The sequence below is a fragment of the Hylobates moloch genome, unplaced genomic scaffold, assembly GCF_009828535.3.
Source record: "Hylobates moloch isolate HMO894 unplaced genomic scaffold, HMol_V3 SCAFFOLD_9, whole genome shotgun sequence".
NCBI lineage: Eukaryota > Metazoa > Chordata > Mammalia > Primates > Hylobatidae > Hylobates > Hylobates moloch.
In genome coordinates this window covers 30,042,097-30,061,425 of record NW_026652284.1, presented here as the reverse complement: position 1 = coordinate 30,061,425, position 19,329 = coordinate 30,042,097, and the positions used below count along the sequence as shown (strand labels likewise).

The window sequence follows — 19,329 nt, the reverse complement described above, 5'->3', positions numbered from 1 at the left end:
GCACCAACCCACCAAAACAAAGGATAGCAAGCACCAAATGAACAGTATTTTAAAAAGAAAAAAAGTTGAAAACAGCTCACAAGTGTGTATAATAGGTATTCATAGCCATAATGTTTTAATCAAACAAAAATAAGTTTATTTTCTTTGACTCATAATTATGTATTATGCGATTAAGTACGTCAATATTTTACAGAGTTGTAGAAAGAATGTAGTATTCCAAAAGCTAGCACCAGACTAAGAGAAAAGCGTTGCAACTCACTTTGCAGGACAGTGAAGAACTTACCTGTGGAGTAGTTAGTACCTAGCCACATTTTAATCAACTTTCTGCATTTTACTGAGTCATCCCATGGATCCAAATGTCACTCAGAGGAAATGTTATCAGAAAACAGATTTCATTAGAAATGTGGCCCTACTGTGTGAGACTATATAGAGTTTTTCGTCTTCCTAAAAAACTAAAAATGGGATTTTCCATTTTACTAGGTGCCTAGGTTCTAACAAAAACATTGAGGAATACTGGAGAAAACTGGATCCTATGGCAACAGTACCATTTTGGGAAAAAATTGAGATCTAGAGCAAACTTAGAAATCATGTTTCAACTACTGAGTTTCACAGATGGAAATCTGGGGCTCAAAGAGATTAGTGCCTCTACTGACGACAGGACTTCTCCCAGTCATCATGACTAATGGAGTTTCTATGAACCCAGGAACAAATATATCATTAAAACTTGGGCCTCACTATCCTGTCTTAACCAATTGCTATTCAACCTCCATGTCACGGAAGTGCACTATGTACACAAAAAGGTGTGAAAGGGCCTTCTAACTTAGTTGTGAAGCTAGAATTTATTGATCACATATCTAACATACAAAACATAAACAAAACTGGATAGATCTTGAGATGAGCATTCCAACACCCTAAGCATACAGAATAACAGGAGCTACCTTTTGTTATGAAACAGATGCCAGTTCCCCTGCTATAAATTTTACATGCTGGTCGGGCTCAGTGGCTTATGTCTGTAATCCCAGTACTTCAGGAGGCTGAGGCAGGAGGATTACTGAACTCAGGAGTTCAAGACGAGCCTGGGCAACAAGGCGAAATGTCGTCTCTACAAAAAAATACAAAAATTAGCCAGGTGTGGTGGAGCGTGCCTGCAGTCCCAGCTACTTGAGGGGCTGAGGCTGGAGGATTGCTTGAGCCTGGGAGGTTGAGGCTGCAGTGAGCTGTGTTTGTGCCATCGCACTCCAGCCTGGGTGACAGAGCAAGACCTCGTCTCTTAAAAATTCATTTTGCAGATGAGGAAACTAAAATAGAAGTTAAGCAATTTACTCAAGTTAAAGCAAGAGGAAGAAATACCAACTGAATCCAGTTCGTTCTGAATTCAAGGCCTCCGCTCTCCCAGGTTGCTTCTATTACTGCTTCTTCTGCCAGGCTCCCTTCTCTGCAATTCTTGCTCCACCCAACTCCTTATTCCCTCAAAGAAAAGGACTTGATATCAAGAAGATACTTTCAAAAGCCAGGCTTACACAAGCAGTCACAAGCACCAACTTAACAATGAGTTACCCAAAAAGGTTTCACTAACAAGATTATTCAGTTATTGGCTGTTATATGTACATAAGCAAAAAAAAAAAATAGAAGAAATAATACAATATTGCAGGATAAAAGACAGTGAAGAAAAAAAATTTTAAGGCTGTGACAAAATGAGAACTTTACTTGACACAAGGAATTTCATTAGAAAAGAAGACAATTCTGAAACCTAAGGTGGGAGACAGCTAGGAAAACAATCTGTTGTGGCTAAATTTTTCTTCAAACTGGGGGTACCAGAGACCAAGAACGTATATAAATGTCCATAAAACATCCATGAAATTTTCTAATTTCATGCTTTCATTTTGATGAAAATCTGAAATTACTGAACATATGGATATGCTGAATCATGTGGACGACCGTTACATATCTGATAACTTAGTGCTATTTAATTTCAGGACTTCCATTTGTGCTTACATTTGTGTTAAAGATGAGTATTTTAATTTCCTTGAAGTCAAATCTTGAGAGAGAAAGTTTTCTATGAATTCAGTAAAGAAAAATCATATGGAGTATTTGAAACATCTTCACACAGCTACTAGCAGTACATGCTGAACTCAATGTAACCCGAGCTCAGCAGATTATACACAGCAATTGTGTTACAGCCAAATACCCTTGCATGGTAGTGCTAATTTAAATCTTATTGATTTGGTAGTTTTGTTTATATTTAGTTAGTAAATCTATTTTTGTTTTGTAGGTCTTAATTAAACTAAAATCTTCTGTATTGAAAAGGAATCTAGTAACATACTAAACTGGCTGCTTTTCATAGGAGCCATTAACCAAGTTAACATTCCCAATTATTTACATAATAAATATGGCCATAAAATGTAGATTTTAAGAATCATTCATGTACAGGTTTTTTTTTTTACCAAAATTTCACTGACAAATCAAAGGCCCTACCAGTGGTACCCAAAATAGGTCTCTGAACTGTAGCTAAAGAACAGTCTTTTAAAACTAAAAGAAAAAATGTAATGCTTTATTTTTTATAAAGCTAAATTTCAGTAAATGTGAAAAATCTGACTTTATTATAGATTATGAGCTTACTGTTTCATGGGGCTAAATTTTCCTTTTATTTTCTGAAATGGTGATGCTAGTAAGTGGTCATTTTCATTTTCACATAATGACTTCACAAAATTGAAATTGTGGCACTCCTATGCCAGTTTGCAGATTTGGGAAAAATTTTTAAATAGAAACATGAAATCATAATCTGGGTACCACTGGCCTACAAGTTATCTACCATGAAATGTGGTGTGTGTGTATCTGCAAGTGTATTTATATATATACATATGTGTGTGTGTGTGTGTGTGTATATAAAACATGTATATACATATACATACAAATAGATATAAATACACAGTTATAGGTATTCTCCTCTGGGAATTTCCATTCCATGGGGGAAATTCATTTGTAGCATGAACTCCCAATTGGGAAGTTCTTATTTCTATCAAAAGGAATCTAACACCCCTCTTTCTAGCCCATCTAGGACAAAGAGCATTCTAGGCAGTCAGGCCACAAACTATAGCATGGAGAGAAAAGAGGAGCTATTACCATTTGATATCTAAACACTTGGAAGTAGTTATTTTGCTAGACATCCTAGAATAAACCACAGCCTAATAGTGTTAATAATAATAATGACGAGACATAAACAACAAAAACTCTGAACAGAAACTGTGAAAGATTAAAGACAGCAATAAACTCTTTGCTGCTACTCTCATTGAGAACTGAAGTGTAACCGCCCTTCCCCTGAAGCTGGGGTTGCCTTAATGACTGGCTTGACCAAGAGAATATAGCAGCAGCAGTATTCTGGGACTTCTGAGCCTTGATGCTTCAGCCTGGGACTCCCAAAACCCTCGATCTTAGCATTCTGAGCTGCTACGTATGTATGACTGCCTTGAGGCTGCCATACTATGAAGAAGCCCAAGCTGGCCATGTGGAAAAGCCATATGAAAAAAGAGAATTAAATGCCCAGCCAGGCCCCATCTATTATAGCCCCTGACAGTTCCTGGGTCTTCCCAACTGATACAGAAGAGACAAGCCATCCCTATTGTGCCCTGTCCAAATTCCTAACCCACAGAATTATGAGCTATATTAATAATAAATTATTGTTTTAAACAATAGATCACCAGAACAAAAATGAATCGCCTTTCATAAATAGTAATAAGGACTTAAAAAAAAAAAAAAAGAAACATCTTGGGCAGACAAGCTGGAAACCAGAATGGCAACAAACACAAAAAAGGATTACGATGCTTAAGGATAAATAAAAATTCATTAATTCATTTACCCAACAAAGATTTATATACAAGGGATATATAAACAAGGATATATAAAGGCTCTGGGAATATAATGGTTTAAAAAAAACAAAAAAAGTCCTACCTTCAAGGAACTTACAAGAAAACATTATGTATCATAGTGGTATCTTTCTATATACAGTACTTAAATTTTTTTTTTCCCCACAAAAATTGCTAGCCTTGGCCAAGCGCAGTAGCAAACACCTGTAATCCCAACACTTTGGGAGGTCGACATGGGAGGATTGCTTGAACCTAGGAGTTCCAGACCAGCATGGGCAAAATAGTGAGACACCATCTCTACCAGAAATAAACGAGAAAATAGCTGAGTGTGGTGGTGCCCATCTGTGGTACCAGCTACTCAGGAGACTGACGCAGGAGGATCGTTTGAGCCCAGGAGACTGAGGCTGCAGTGAGCAGTGATCACGCCACTGCACTCCGGCATGGAGACAGAGCAAGACCCTGTCTCGAAAACAAACAAACAAACAAACAAACAAACAAACCAAAACCAAATAAAAAATAGCTAGCTTTTTATGGACATAACCAACAATTCAGATCAAATCAAAACACAGGCCAGGCGCAGTGGCTCATACCTGTAACCCAGCACTTTGGGAGGCCAAGGAGGGAGGACTGCTTGAGGCCGGGAGTTCCAGACCAGCAAGACCAGCAAAGGGCCAAGATGGTGAAACTCCGTCTCTCCTAAAAATACAAAAATTAGCTAGGTATGGTAGAGGGTGCCTGTAATCCCAGCTTCTTGGGAGGCTGAAGCACAAGAATTGCTTGAACCTAGGAGGCAGAGGTTGCAGTGAGCCAAGATCACACCACTGCACTCCAGCCTGGGTGACAGAGCAAGACGCCGTCTTACCCCCACCAAAAAAACATAAAAAACAAAAAATAAACAATCTCATAGAGTGACCGAGAGTTTGAGTTCCTCTATGAGAAGGAAGTGAAGATTGAATCAAAATCCTGCAAAAAGTTCTTTGTAGTTTGTAGTATCTAAACACACTTTAGTTAACTATAGTATATAATGTTTGGGTTCTGATTTCAGACCATAAATTCAAGGCATGCGTAAGGAATTCTTTTTATTTTTTCTTCATAAAGTATCAGGTTAAAAAACCTTTTAAAGATACGCCTACAAATGTGCATAGTAGACCTTTTCTATTTTACTGTAGTCAAGATTCTAGGACCTAAAATGGGCAAAGCAAGTAAGGTCAGTAGTAAGCTGTTGTTTTAACAAGATTTATTTCTGTCTAGGTGTGCTACAATTCAAACAAACACACTCACTATTCCAGTGACTAAAATAATTTTTAACTGCTCCTTTTATTAAAGCATAGACAATTTAACCTTTCATAATATCACCCTCAGGGCTCTAAAATTATTCACACCTTTCTATTTGTAGCACTTCTCTATTCAAATTTCATACAATGCCAAAAAGAACACAAATAGAGAAAATTATTCTACATGGTATTTTTAAATAAAAGAAAATATTTGATATCACATTGTAAAAGAACAACGCAGTAAATAACTATGTTTATGGTTTCTTAGGCAAAAGACCGTAGTATGTCTTAAAATCATTAGCACCTAGCACAACGTCTCAGTAACAGATTCTCTCAGCAAGTGTCTGTTGACTGATAACACATTTATTTCCTAGTTATTTTTTTAAGTGTGGCCAAGAAAAATAAGCAATGCTATTTTTTATCCCAGTAATATTTGAGGCAAAGAAAAAAACAATGTTTTCAAAAGAGGTCACAAAGAAACATACCTGTCCTTTTCATTTTCTCTTGAAAATATTTTAAAAGGAATGGGGTGGGGGAAAGTGGTAACAAGTGCTATGTGCTCTAAATGTCAATATCGCACAGATGACAATGAAACAACAACAGAATTATAAACTAACTTGTATTTTCTTTTTTCTCATAATTTCAGTTTTAGCACATTACATAGTAATTTGTCAGAATTTCTTTTTTAAAATATGACGCAAAAAAGAAAAAAATTATCATTGCTAAAAAGCAACTTACCAATTTTTTACCCAAAACACAGTATAGAAGTCGTAACAGTGTACTGCACAACAATCTTTAAAATAACAATACTAACATTCCATTATAAAAAGTTGCACTATCTGGGAAGAAGATATTGAAGAATGTCTTACTTAACAGACAGCTCATTGTTCTCTTCTAGACTAGTCTAGAGACTGGCATGGCATCAGAACATGCGTCAGAAGACCTGGCCATCTTCCTGGATCTCCGTGAGACCCAAGGCCAATCGCTTAACATTTCTAGTCCTCAGTTTCCTCAGTGACAAAAGGAGAGAGTGGCACAATTGTCCCCAAATCCTGTTTAGCTCTAAAAAAATTCTACCATCCTCAAAGAGCCATTAGTCCAAACAAGGTTTTAAGGCATCCACATCTTCCATTTGCTTAATTAAGGTAGTTATTTCCTTAATCTTGCACTAAACACTTTACAAGTTTCAAATGCCTAGAGATAGACTACTTCTCTTATTTTATCTTTACAACAACTCTGTGAGGTATGTTGACCCTGTAATTTTGATGTGCATTAGGAAAATGCCAAAAGGGAGGCTGAGTGAGGTGACATGGTTTGATTAAAGTCACTTAGCCAAGAAAAACCTGGAAATCAGATCTTCTGATTCTAGCTCAGTGCTCACACAAGAGATTTCCAGAAACAAGCCACTTTTAAATCCACAAGAACTACAAGGAAGGGGAAAAAATGTGTTTATTTTTAAATGAATATACTGTTTCTTTAAATTCAATGTCATAGTCTTAAATTCCCTAAAACAGTACAATTTTAGGCCTTTATATCTCAAAATTATTTTCAAGACTCCTGGAACAAGAAAATCCCAGTGGCTTAACACATTATCAAAATATTACCATTTATCAGGATTTCCTAAATCAATGTATCTTTCTTGGGGAAAAAGGGGGTCTGTATGAAATAAGATTTGGAATATCTGTAGATTAATAATGCACATAAGGTCTTTAGTTTAATCTAGCATTTCACAAATTTGCTGATTGAGATATACGTCAGACTTTTTATAAAATACCAACGGTCATTCTAAAGCACTTTTGTTCCAATGAACAAAATCATCTTGGAAAACACTCCTGTATATTTTTAAAAGATGATCATTTCCTAAATAAAAAACAAAATTATTATAGTTTTTCCTTATTTCTCTAACATACACATTTTTATCTTTTCTGAAAAGGTAAATTATCTTACAATTTGTACATTTAACATGACAGTGTCCCTTTTTTCATTTCCTGAAAAGCTGTAGACCCAATATTGTACTTGTAATCAACAGCAACTTGGAATAGAGAACTGTGGTAAAAAATCTTCTCGTAGTCTTAAAGTGTACTCTCGTGACACAAATGACATGACATCATATTAAAAGGTCTCCTTCTGTAGCTAAATCACATACCCAGAACTGACACTGAAAAATCTGGGGAGATTTACATTCAGATGAAATGTACACTTTAAATACATATTAGCAAAGACAGGTAATTGGGGGAAAATGTACATCAGAGAAATAACATTTGAATCCATCTTAAACTATTATAAGATCTGTATCTAAAATTAGGAATAAACATTTACAGGTAAAGGGGAAGATAAATTACTTAGTCACCGAGCCCATTAACCTACTTGTAACATGGAAGTAACTATTAATATAAGTGTGGTTTTTGCCCTATTTATAAAACAGCAAATGATGACGCAAAGGCTAATTAGCTAATCTGAATTTATCTTGTGCTCACGATCTTATAACACTAGATATATCTATTTATTCCCAAAGGGATTAGGCATTTCTAACCCTTCCTCTAGGCAACAATGAGTTCCCTAATAACCAAACACAGTTTCTTTTTAGTTCTAACTAATAATGTTTAGCAAGTCCAAAAATACTTTCAAATGCTTTTGAAAATGTAAGGCAGCTTAGAAATGAGCTGTTTTTAGTAATGGTATTTTAGAAGTGGTATAACTTACCACTTCAGGCAAAGAGGTATGACTTGTCACTGGTAATAGTGGTAACTCGGGAAGCTGAAAAGAGTTATTTTGAGAAAATAAGAGATTGTGGGCTCTAGTCTCAAACCTCACCCTTCACCTCATATATATGAAATGTTATGCTTCTGTAATTCACAAATCAAATTTCTGTTTAAAACTGGAAGAATTAACAACAGAGTAAGTTATATATTTACTTTTAAGGTACACACACGAAAAAAAACTTAGGAATGGAAGTACTCAGTGTTGGCTAAAAGATTTTAGATATTTCAGTCACTTCCTAATCCTTAAAATGTTTATACAAGTTTCTCCCCACCTCCTCACCCATCCCCCTATTATATTCATTTTATAATTCAGAAGGTGATCTGTTAATCAGGCCATAAACAGAGTAAATTTCAAAAACAACTGCTGGCCGGGCGAGGTGGCTCACGCCTGTAATCCCAGAGGCTGAGGAGGGCGGATCACGAGGTCAGAAGATGAAGACCATCCTGGCTACGGTGAAACCCCGTCCCTACTCAAAAAAAAAAAAAAAAAAAAAATACAAAAAATTAGCTGGGCATAGTGGCGGGCACCTATAGTCCCAGCTACCTGGGAGGCTGAGGTAGGAGAATGGTGTGAACCCGGGAGGCAGAGCTTGCAGTGAGCGGAGATTGCGCCACTGCACTCCAGCCTGGGCGACAGAGTGAGACTCCGTCTCAAAAAAAAAAAAAAAAAAGCAACTGCCTTGTCCACAAATAAATGAGTAAGTCATATTTTAAAATAAAGTACAGAATGCCACAAAGACTCATAAAGGCATCAAAGTATAGTATGCTTCACCAACCTCTATTATCCTATTTCTATCTATGGAGTAAAATTATATAAAGTGACCTCTCTGCAAGTGAGTTTAGACTCCAAATGCTAGATTAAGGAATTAAGTCTAAACTACTTACAAAAACAGTAACAAACAGCATATTTTGGAAGGTCACATTAAAAAAATCGAACTACCACCTCCAATGCCTAAATTCCATGATGTAATAAGCCTGTATGATGGATATAACAAGAAATTTACACTCTGCAGATTGTTAAACTAGAACAAAATTCCTGAAACATTGAAAAATGAGGGTTTTGAAACGTTTTTTAATATGAAACCAAGCAGCATTCATTTCCTAAATGTAAAATATAATTTAAAAAATAATGAAAAGGATTGTTATTTAAGAAATCCAAAATTGTTTTTCAGCAACTGCTATGCTTTTTTAGAATACTAAAACTGTATTATTGTATGTGTGAACAAGACTGTTGTCTTTCTCAGTTATATAATGAATTGAGAATTGAACCATGTTTCCTAAGGCCTACAAGAGAAACACAAGTGTGCTATGTAATCAATGCTTTCTAGTAGACATTTCATTCAACTTACTCATTTTATCTAGCAGGAAGGAAGAAATGATAAACGCTGATGTGGGTTGACACCACTCACTCCTACATATCTGAGCCTTTTCATTTATTTGAGTGTCCTAAATCTCCAACATGTTCAATAAAATACTGGAAGGTAAAGAAGTTTTGGCGAGCTAAGGAAGGCAATGCACTGTGCCTCACAATCACTTTTTGACTATGTCTTACAGAAATCAGGTAAGATACTTGACACTGATTATAAAGGGATGATCATCTAGCTTGTTGATGATACTGATGATACAAAAGTCATTCTATGTTTGATTTCTTCCTCTTTTCTTTCAGCTGTCTTTTTGGGCATTCAACACCTCTAAGAAAAAGAAAGAATTGAGAAAATGAGGTAAAATTCCAACCTATGAAATTTCATTTCCAGCAAAAACACTTAAAAAACAAAACAAACAGAATAACCTCTTAGAGACCCAAAAGAAAATACATTAAAACATTAAAAATGGTTGTGTATGCATGATGCCATTATGGGTAGATTCTTTCATGTCCACGCCTTCTATATTATAACCATATTATTAATACTTATATTTAATACCAAAACAATAAAAGCATTATTGGGAAAGTAAGTTAAATGATTCCAAACATTTTAACTACCCTGACCTTATACTACACAAGACAAAGGGGAAGTCGCCTATAAAACTTGACACTGTAAACAAATGCAAAAATATCTCTTGCTTATTCTTTTCTTCACTATCTGTGTTAACAAAGGTAAAAGGAATAAAGGAAAAGAAAGCCATGAGGACACACTCACAAACCAAAACCACAAGAAAAATAATCTAAAACCAGACTGCAGGAGGCAGGAGGAAGGTACCATTCTCTGTAAGAAGTAATTTTGCAACACTAATAGCAAACCCACATTTCTGCCACAAGCCTCATCCACAGTCTAATGCTTTCAAACAGGCCACACAGCTGGCAGCCCTGAGAGTCTTCCAGAGAGGAACCAAGATAGAGAAATCAGGATGGCTCAGGACTGAATTGAGCCCTAATCTGATTCCAATGAAACACTGCCCTGCTAGGGTATAATATTATGGTAGGCAGGAGTTAATAGATGACTGGAACTGCTGAAGAAAATTCCTAAAGGAACACTGCTTTGAATGTGAGCTTCTTCCGTTAATGATGAAACAGCTGAAGTACTGCAGTACATGCTTTCTAGGGAAGTCATCCGCACGATGCATAAAGTAAGGAAAATGCAGCATCACCTTCAGAAACAATACGGAGGGTATGCCTAGACGAAAAATCCGCTCTCGGTAAATAAACGATGTTTGTGTGAACATTAAGAGTCTAGTTTCCTCTCGAGTCAAAGCACCATATGGCTGAAAGCAAAGTCTTATTAGATTTGGAGACTGAACTGGTTTATGAGGGCTCAAGCTTGTTCAATGAGCTGTTTTAAAGGGACCATGTTTTTACCAAGTCCTGGGAGTGTCCCTTATGATACTACCTCAACCAACTCCAAGAAGCCAGACACCTTCCTACACAAATGCCAAACACTTCATCTCAATCCCCATAGAACTCTCTAAAACAGCACTCTGGTTTTGTTTCCAGATCATTCAAGAAATTGCTCATTCAGATCCAGCAATCCCACTTCTGGGCATCCCAGAATCAAATCAGTTTTTGATTTGATTTGGATCAAATAATCCCAAAACAGATCAGTTTTTTTAAACAAAAATTATGGGAGGCCATTGTTTTGGACTGAGCTCCTACACTACGTCCCAACAGACCAGACCAAACCAAACTGGAATTACTCATGCTATGCCACATAATCAAACTGAAACTTTAAGGAAGGAGATAGATCCCAAAACAGATCAGTTTTTTTCTGAAAATGGGAGATTACAGTCTTCCTGAGCCAGTGTAATAAGGAAGTCCCCTCTGCTTTAACCCTTACCAAAAAGTAACCTGAAGTAACCTGATGTTAAATAAAATAAAAGCCAATCAAATCTATAACTAAACTTCTTGTAATTTTGTCTTTTGGTAGTTCTGGTGCCCAATAGTGGGACCTGAAAAACACTGTTGATGGCACCCGAGACCCCATGAGGAATGCAGGAGAGGGGTTGCCCAACTCTAAAAGTCCTCTGTCGTCCTCACGCTGCTCGGAAGGTTCTAAGTTCCTCACAGTTCAGACTCTGATCTCTGCGTGGAGCCCCTGGATAGTTTTGGCTTTTGAACTCAGGATTAGTTTGTGCTATAAGAGAGCATATGTACTCTTGGGGTTTGCAGTGGCTAGCAAGAGCTGCAGTTTTAAAGGCAATGTACCGCGGCTGCAATGAGTGGCTATTATTGTAGAGGGTGTGATCTCCAGCTTCAGAATTCACAGAAATTTAGATTCTATCCTCTTTGTTTCTTTTTCTTGTGTGCTTTGGTAGGGGGAAATCACTGGCTAGTCAGTCAAGGGGATCCCAGTGCCAAAAGTCACAACTTAACTGGTGGACCTGGTTCAAGCACTTAAGAGCTTTTAGATTAACCAGATATGAAAAAATAAGACTGTCGTGAGAGGATAAACTGGACACAAAACACAGCAGTGCCACCACCTTCAGGAAGTATCTGCACAAGAAGGCACACCAAAAGCATTGTACAACCCAACACTGTGGCATTTCCCTCTTAGGCTTTTACCTCAGATTTGAGAGATCCAATATTCAACATAAAAAATGAGTTCCTTAATTTCTAAAGAACTGAGTACTCCACCTTCTGGATAAACCTGTCTTTTATATGAGTAAGTGTTAGGTCCCAGAAACTACAAAATACTGACAAAAATTGCAAAATCATAACAAAGATAATTTAGAATTACAATGGCCATTACATGGAGCATTTCAGATAAACAACACTGCACTTTAAGAAGTCCATTTAAAAATAAGGAGTCTTAATTTAGGCCAACCCAGGGGCATCTATTGGTATGTAGAAGCTTCTAAAAAGATTTCAGGCCAGCACAGTGGCTCATACCTGTAATCTAAACACTTTGGGAGGCCAAGGCGGGAGGACTGTTTGAGGTCAGGAATTCGAGGCTGCAGTGAGCTATGATCACGTCACTGTATTCCAGCCTGGGTGACAGAGTGAGACCCTGTCTCTAAAAAAAAAAAAAATTAAGTTTTCAAAAAAAGATTGTTTATTGCCACTTTTAAGACACTTTACAAAAGGAAAATGAAACACTTAAAACTAGTTGACAAAAAAATTCAAGTTGCCGGCCATTTCACTTACTTAGTACCTCACCACAAAAACAAAGGAACATTGGGAAAGTCTTATAAAAGTTAGGCCCTCGGGTCAAGCCGGTTTGCTTCTTTTTCAGAGCTTTCCATGCTGAGTGTAGTCATAATGCTTAATCAGCCCTATTTGTTAATGTGCCCCACCTGGAACTCAATAATCCAGTGAAGAAACAGAAGCTAAACTAAAAGCCACCTAACAAAATTTGTTCCCAAAATACACCTTTCTGACATTCAGGCAGTTATTTTGAATAGGCTTCTCAATGTTCTCCTAGGCTCATCTGTGTACTTCTTTGTAAAATTCTGCAGTGAATTCGTATGGCTTTTTGTTGCCTCAGCATATCTTTTGAATCCTCCTCTGTGGCTCCCTAACTGACACACCTGAACCTAATTCTCCTCCTGCTCAGTGCTCTTAAAAAGTGGCTGGCCAGGCATGGTGGCTCATGCCTGTAATCCCAGCACTTTGGGAGGCAAGGAGGGCAGATCGCTTAAGCCCAGGAGTTTGAGGTGAGCCTGGGCAACTCGGCAAAATCCCATCTCTACAAAAAATACCAAAAAAATTAGCTGGGCTTAGTGGCGCCTGCCTGCAGTCCCAGCTACTCGGGAGACTGAGGTGGGAGGATCATTTGAGCCCAGGAGGTTGAGGCTGCCGTGAGCCATAATCACCATTGCCCTCCAGACTCGGTGACAGAGTGAGACCCTGTCTCAAAAGAAAAACAAAAAAAAGGGCTATCTCAATAGGCCCATCAGGGCAGGACTACAGTTTATAGCCACTCCCCAGGCAGAAATCTCAAGACCAAGTCATAGGAAAATACACTGAATCCAGTTTTAGCAGAAAATGGGTGTTTTGTCCACCCAGATGAGCTCTGGAGATATTCAGACCTAAATTTAGGTCCACAGTCTCTATACCATTGACCTCTGACAAAAGGCAATATGCCCTCAGCTCTTTCTTGAAAAAAACTTCCATTTTTACCCAGTGCCTTTGAGAAGTAAACTTCCCACATTAACATTCACGCCTTTCGAAGTACAAATTTAGGGTTGCTTAGCTAACAACTGACTAGAGCAATGAAATGGGAAAGATGGATTATCTGAAACAGGGAGAGAAACTATTGGGAAACTGGCATTTGTACATTTGTGTATGTCTATTATGCATGTTATGTACCTTGGATGATGTTTCCGAAATTTATAAAGAGCTCTATTTAGGCCAGCCATGGTGGCTAACACCTGTAATCCCAATGCTTTAGGAGGCTGAGGTGGGCAGGTCGCTTGAGCCCAGGGGTTCACCACCAGCCTGAGCAACATGGTGAAACCCTGACTCTACAAAAAATACAAAAATTTGCCAGGCGTGGTGGTGCAGGACTATGGTCCCAGCTACTTGAGAGGCTGAGGTGGGAGGATCACCTGAGCCCAGGAGGTGGAGGTTACAGTGAGCCATGATGACACCACTGCACACTAGCATAGGCAACAGAGACCCTGTCTCAAAAATAAATAAATAAATAAATAAATAAAAGCTCTGTTTAGCTGGCTTTTAAAAAGTGATGCTTAAATAAATATTCTCTCAGAAAACAGAAACTAATGTCTTTTACTTCAGGTGATCAGAGATAATCTTTGGTAAATAAAGCTAGTTTTAAAATTATTGTTAAAATAAAAACGTTTCCGGAATTGCTAGCATCAATTATAACGCAAGCATACTTTCTTTAAACCTAGTTTTACTAGTCAAACAGGCTTGTTATCTCCTAGATATTTAAGATCTTAAAATTATAAATCCAACCTTATTGCAGAATACACATGAAAATAAATTGCTTGATACATGTCAGACATATAAGTAAAAGAGAGAAGGAAAAACCAAGTTTAAGTTTTTGGTTTCTTTGCTTCTGTGATATTTTTGATAACTGTCCGATTTGTCAAAAAATAAGATGATGGGTAGCCTTGTTTTCCATGAGCAATTCAAACATAACTATTAAGAATGAATAAATTAGGTGAATGTGAATAGGATAAATGTTTATAAATTCACTTTTCAAAATTTTAAAATTCCTTTGCAGTAACGTGAAATCTTAAATAGATATTCATGAAATGTCTGTCTCATTTCTATATAAGTTAAAATGCTGAAACATTAATTGCTGAATACAAGTTTAAAGTATATGTATTTTGACATCTTGTTTTTATATGGAAGCTATATATCTGGGTCTGTTAAAAAAACATGAAAAAACTGCATTATGAGAAAAAGTGTTCTAAAAATTTTGAAACAGTGCTCATCTACAAAATGCTGATACAGAACAGCTCAAAATTGCTTATTACTTCCTCAGTTTTCTCTATAAATTAAAATCACTAAGTTAAAAAACTCTACTATATGATAATTAAAACTAGAAATAAGAGAAAAAACTCTTTATGCAAGGAAAGGAAAGTGGTTTTTTGATAAGTCAGGCTTACATGAAAGATATGTTTTTATTAAGAGAAAAAGATAGTAATTTTTGTCCTAGAGTGACTGGTTGTTCCAATATGAGTAAAAAGCATAGGATATAAGAAGGGCTGTAGAAGGTTTGTGGAAAATGAAACTTGCAAAAGAAATTTTACATGTAATAAAACTGGCTAAAATTGGAAGGAAATTAAAAGTTTTTCTAAAAACTGAGCATTAATATCAAAATACACTAACACAAAACAGGTAATCTGATACTCTGTTAAAATGAGGTTTTCCTGGAGGCGTATTGATCTGCTTTTAATAAAAAATAATGAAAGGTTTTTATGTTTTAGATAACTGGTCTCGAAAACAAGGATTCTGTGTTTTATCAGTATGATTCCCTGTGCTTCATATTGTCTTTATTTAAGTGTTGTGAGTTATCTCTATTAAAGAACTAAGGTTTTATCTACAAATACATAACTTTCTATATTTGCCTTTTGAAATCCTTTTATTATCACACTGATTAAATGAATGACTACTATTTCGCAGTGACCTGTGATCCTATTTTGATCAAGTGTTTTAAACCTTCGGTAATTTTGACAAGCTTCCCCAAATCAAATTCTAAATTAACTTTCTGAGCTCCAAATTAACTTTGGGATTTTCTTCTAGGCCCCTGGAAAGCCTCAATGGGTTTTCTATTGTTTTGTATTTTGAGATCTATTGTACAGCATGGAAAGTATAGTTAACAATAGTGTATTATACACATCAAAATTCTTAAATTTCAAATGTTCTCACCACAAAAACAAAGTTTGCAAAATGAGGGATATGTTAATTAGCTTGATTTAATTATTCCACATTATATTTATAAAATATAACATCACTTTGTTTTTTGTTTTTCTTTTTTTTTTTTTTTTTTTTAGAGATAGGGTTTCACCATGTTGCCCAGGCTAATCTTGAACCCCTGAGCTCCAGCACTCCACCCGCCTCAGCCTCCCAAAGTGCTGGGATTACAAGCATGAGCCACCATGCCCAGCCAATATTCACAAAATATAACATCACTTTGTACCCTATAAGTATATAATTACAAATTGCCAATTTACAAAATTAAAATTTTTGAAAAAGAAATTATTTATCCAAAGGAGATTTCAGTAAGTACCAGGCAGGCTGTGCACATTCATTTTCTTCCTCACAGAGGAAGCAGACTTACTAAGACACCCTTCGCCAAACAAGAAGCAAAACAGCATTCTTTCCTATGAGGTTTGAAATTTCTATTATATCAGAAATGCTTTGCTTTTTTTCTTCATCAAGAATATATTTATAAACTTGATTCTTAGGTAATGCTTTCCTAAGTTTCAGAATATACCTTTTTTTTCTTTCTTTTTTTTTTTTTTTTTTGGTAAAACAGCCAAGTGAATAAAACTATCTAGGCTGGGTGAGGTGGCCTGTAATCCCAGCACTTTGGGAGGCCAAGGCGGGGGGATCAATCACCTGAGGTCAGGAGTTCGAGACCAGCCAGGCAAACATGGTGAAACCTCATCTCTACTAAAAATACAAAAGAGAATTGCTTGAACCTGGGAGGCAGAGGTTGCAGTGAGCCAAAATTATGCCGCTGCACTCCAGCCTGGGCAACAAAGCAAGACTCTGTCTCCGGGGGCGGGGGGGGAACCTGTCTACAAACTTCTAGTAAGTTATTTATTTCATCATATGGCACTAAGAAAATCATCATGTTTGCCATTAAAACTAGGTACACTAATAACTTATAGCTCAATATTTTTGGCATGGTTCTTACTGAAATCTGCTACTTTCAACCAAGTCATTATGCCTCGAGAGCTCTGTCAAGACTTAATATATGTTCATTCCTATGATAAATATTTACTGATATTTAAGATAAATAGTTGCGATTGCTGTAACACATATATTCACTACAGAAAACTGTAGATTTCTATATAAGCAAGAACCAATTATTGTATGAGTATAAGCAATACCATAAGGGCAATATGAATATTTACTAGTATTATACAAAACAGCTAGTGCCAAATATTTGGATTTCATACAGTTCTTCCTCCAGTACCCGCATCCTTGAGACGTATTAGGAGGTAAAATTCACCTAAGTTTTAGAACTCAACAAACTATATCTCAAGTATTTACTTCTGTCTTTACTGTATGTGTGCTCCTGGGCAAGTTAGTTAACCTCCCTCGGCCTTAGTTTCTTCATTTGTAAAATAATAATACAAATCTTGTTAAGTTTTTAACAGAACAATACATTGTATGTAAAGTACCTAGGAAAGGGTCTGGCCCATAGTAAATGCTTGATAATGACAGTGATTACTGTAATCATTGTTTTAGTTGCAGAGATCAACCAATTCCTAATAATATAGCCAAAAAAGTGAAATGCTCAGGACCTTCAAAAATATTTCAAAGAATTTGTTATCAAGATATTTTTAGACTTGTATTTCTGGGTTCTACAAAGTCCAGATGGTATCTTCTGTCCTACACAAGTTAGGCTGTGTCGTAAGACTCTTCTACCAGGTACTTTCTTGACATCTGTGAGAGGCAAGCAGGTGTTTTCCCAGTACTTGAAACACTAGGTCTGCCAATTACTGAGTCAGATTTAACGAATACATAAACTACTCTGGCTATGCTAAACATAGGGAGGCTGCATCAGATTTTTCAACAACTGGTTAGTATGTACTGAGTCCACTGAGTACGCAGCTATGTACTAAAAAGTTGCATTCACATCAATAATCAAACATAATCCCTGCCTGAATAGAGTTTACCATCTAGAGGAAACAAACTAAAAGAAATTTAAAAGAAAATGTAGTATGTTTTAGTATAATGGCTAGCTAAACTTGATTTTGCTGTGTTTTAAAAATGAGAAAGAATATAATTAGATGAGAGGCAGTTATAAATATAAATTACAATTTGGATGTTGAATGTAGCAACAGCAAGAACGCACACGAACACAGGATGAAACATAAGTAATGCTGACAGTGAAAAGCAAATTTATCTGAGGTAGGAAAAAAAATTAGCAAACTTCAAAAAGGTCATGATATTAAGGGTGCTAATAGCCTAATCTGGAAATTTAACAAAATTTTTTTTAAAAATAATTATTGGATACATTAAGTCCTCTGCTAATTATTGAAGGGGGGGAGATTATTGCCTGGGGATACTTATTACCATAAACGATGTGTAAATCAGACTACTGATTATATGATTATAATATTGTCTCACTCAAATATCTACCAAACTATCTCTAATAACCTTTCTGACACCTGGTATGAGCCTATGTGCTAATTTTCTGGTTTTCTAGGAAAAAAAATACAGTTTTAAAAATGAACCCCCAAAAAGATCCAAAATTTAAAGAATATGTATACACACACACAACTATCCAATACCATATGGTAGGTTAACATGGTATTTCCAGGACAATCCTGATCTTCAGTGGGGATGCATGCTTCCCTGAACAGTCTGGGGTCCCATTTCCCAGGCCCAGCCCTTCCCCTACCCATTACTGGTCCCACATACCATCTTAACTGGTTCTGCTACTAGTTTTTCTCTCCCTCTGAAAATCCATCTTAATAAAGGACTTCATTTTTCAAGACTGGCATGCATATGCCTAGGATACACATTAGGATAAAATATGCTAAGTAAGCTGGTGATTATTCTACTCCAAATAGCTCTATTTTCTCCATCTTATCAATATATGCTATCTAATCCCTAAAGTATATGGAGACATCTTGTCAATCTGTGACCAAAATGCAGTGCAAATTTCATTCATTCATTCTCTAGTTCCTCATGAACTCATCAAGCACCAGGTGCCAGAGGATATAAAAAAGTTGTATTAATATCTTTGTTTTTTTTAGGTTAATTTTTGAGACAAGGTCTCGCTCTGTCACTCAGGCTGGAGTGCAGTGATGTGACCAAAGCTTGCTGCAGTCTCAAACTTATTGGGCTCAAGCGATCCTCCTGCCTCAGCCTCCCAGGTTGCTGGGACTGTAGGCACGTGCCACTGCACCCAGCTAATTTTTAATTTTTTTTCTGTAAAGACAGGGTTCTCGCTATGTTGTCAAGGCTGGTCTCAAACTCCTGCCTCAAGCAATCCTCCCGCCTTGGCCTCCCAAAAGCCCACGAGCCATGGCGTCCAACCCAAAAAAAAAAAAAAAGGTACTCACATAGGATAAACTCTATAGATCAACAACCTTTAAAAGAAAATTAATAACCCTTTCTTACTCACTCCAAGATGATTTTACTATCCTTGGAACTTGTTCCAAGAGACAAGATATTAGGTATTGTTTCCAAACGTGGCCTCATATCTGAACGAACTATTTCAAATGCAGTCAGTTCTACCTTTCTCCCTTTAATGAAGTTATCATTCACTCTGATCTTTTTAAATTTTCAAGATTTTAAAATGTTTACTTTGGAAATTTTGAAAAATAGAAAAAAAGTATAAAAGA

At 36.6% G+C, this 19,329-nt stretch overlaps 1 protein-coding gene across 6 annotated transcripts in view; it reads right to left on the bottom strand.

Moving 5' to 3' along the window:
• Window positions 1–19,329, bottom strand: part of NCOA2 (nuclear receptor coactivator 2) — a 301,828-nt gene that overhangs the window by 196,814 nt on the left and 85,685 nt on the right. Inside the window, exon 1 of one of the 6 annotated variants that reach the window (XM_058444593.1) lies at window positions 939–1,000. The exons of the other annotated variants lie outside the window; for them this stretch is intronic. The gene's annotated coding sequence lies outside the window, so the exon portion shown is untranslated. Of the gene's footprint in view, window positions 1–938; window positions 1,001–19,329 lie in introns of those variants that run through there. 6 annotated transcript variants of the gene reach the window in all.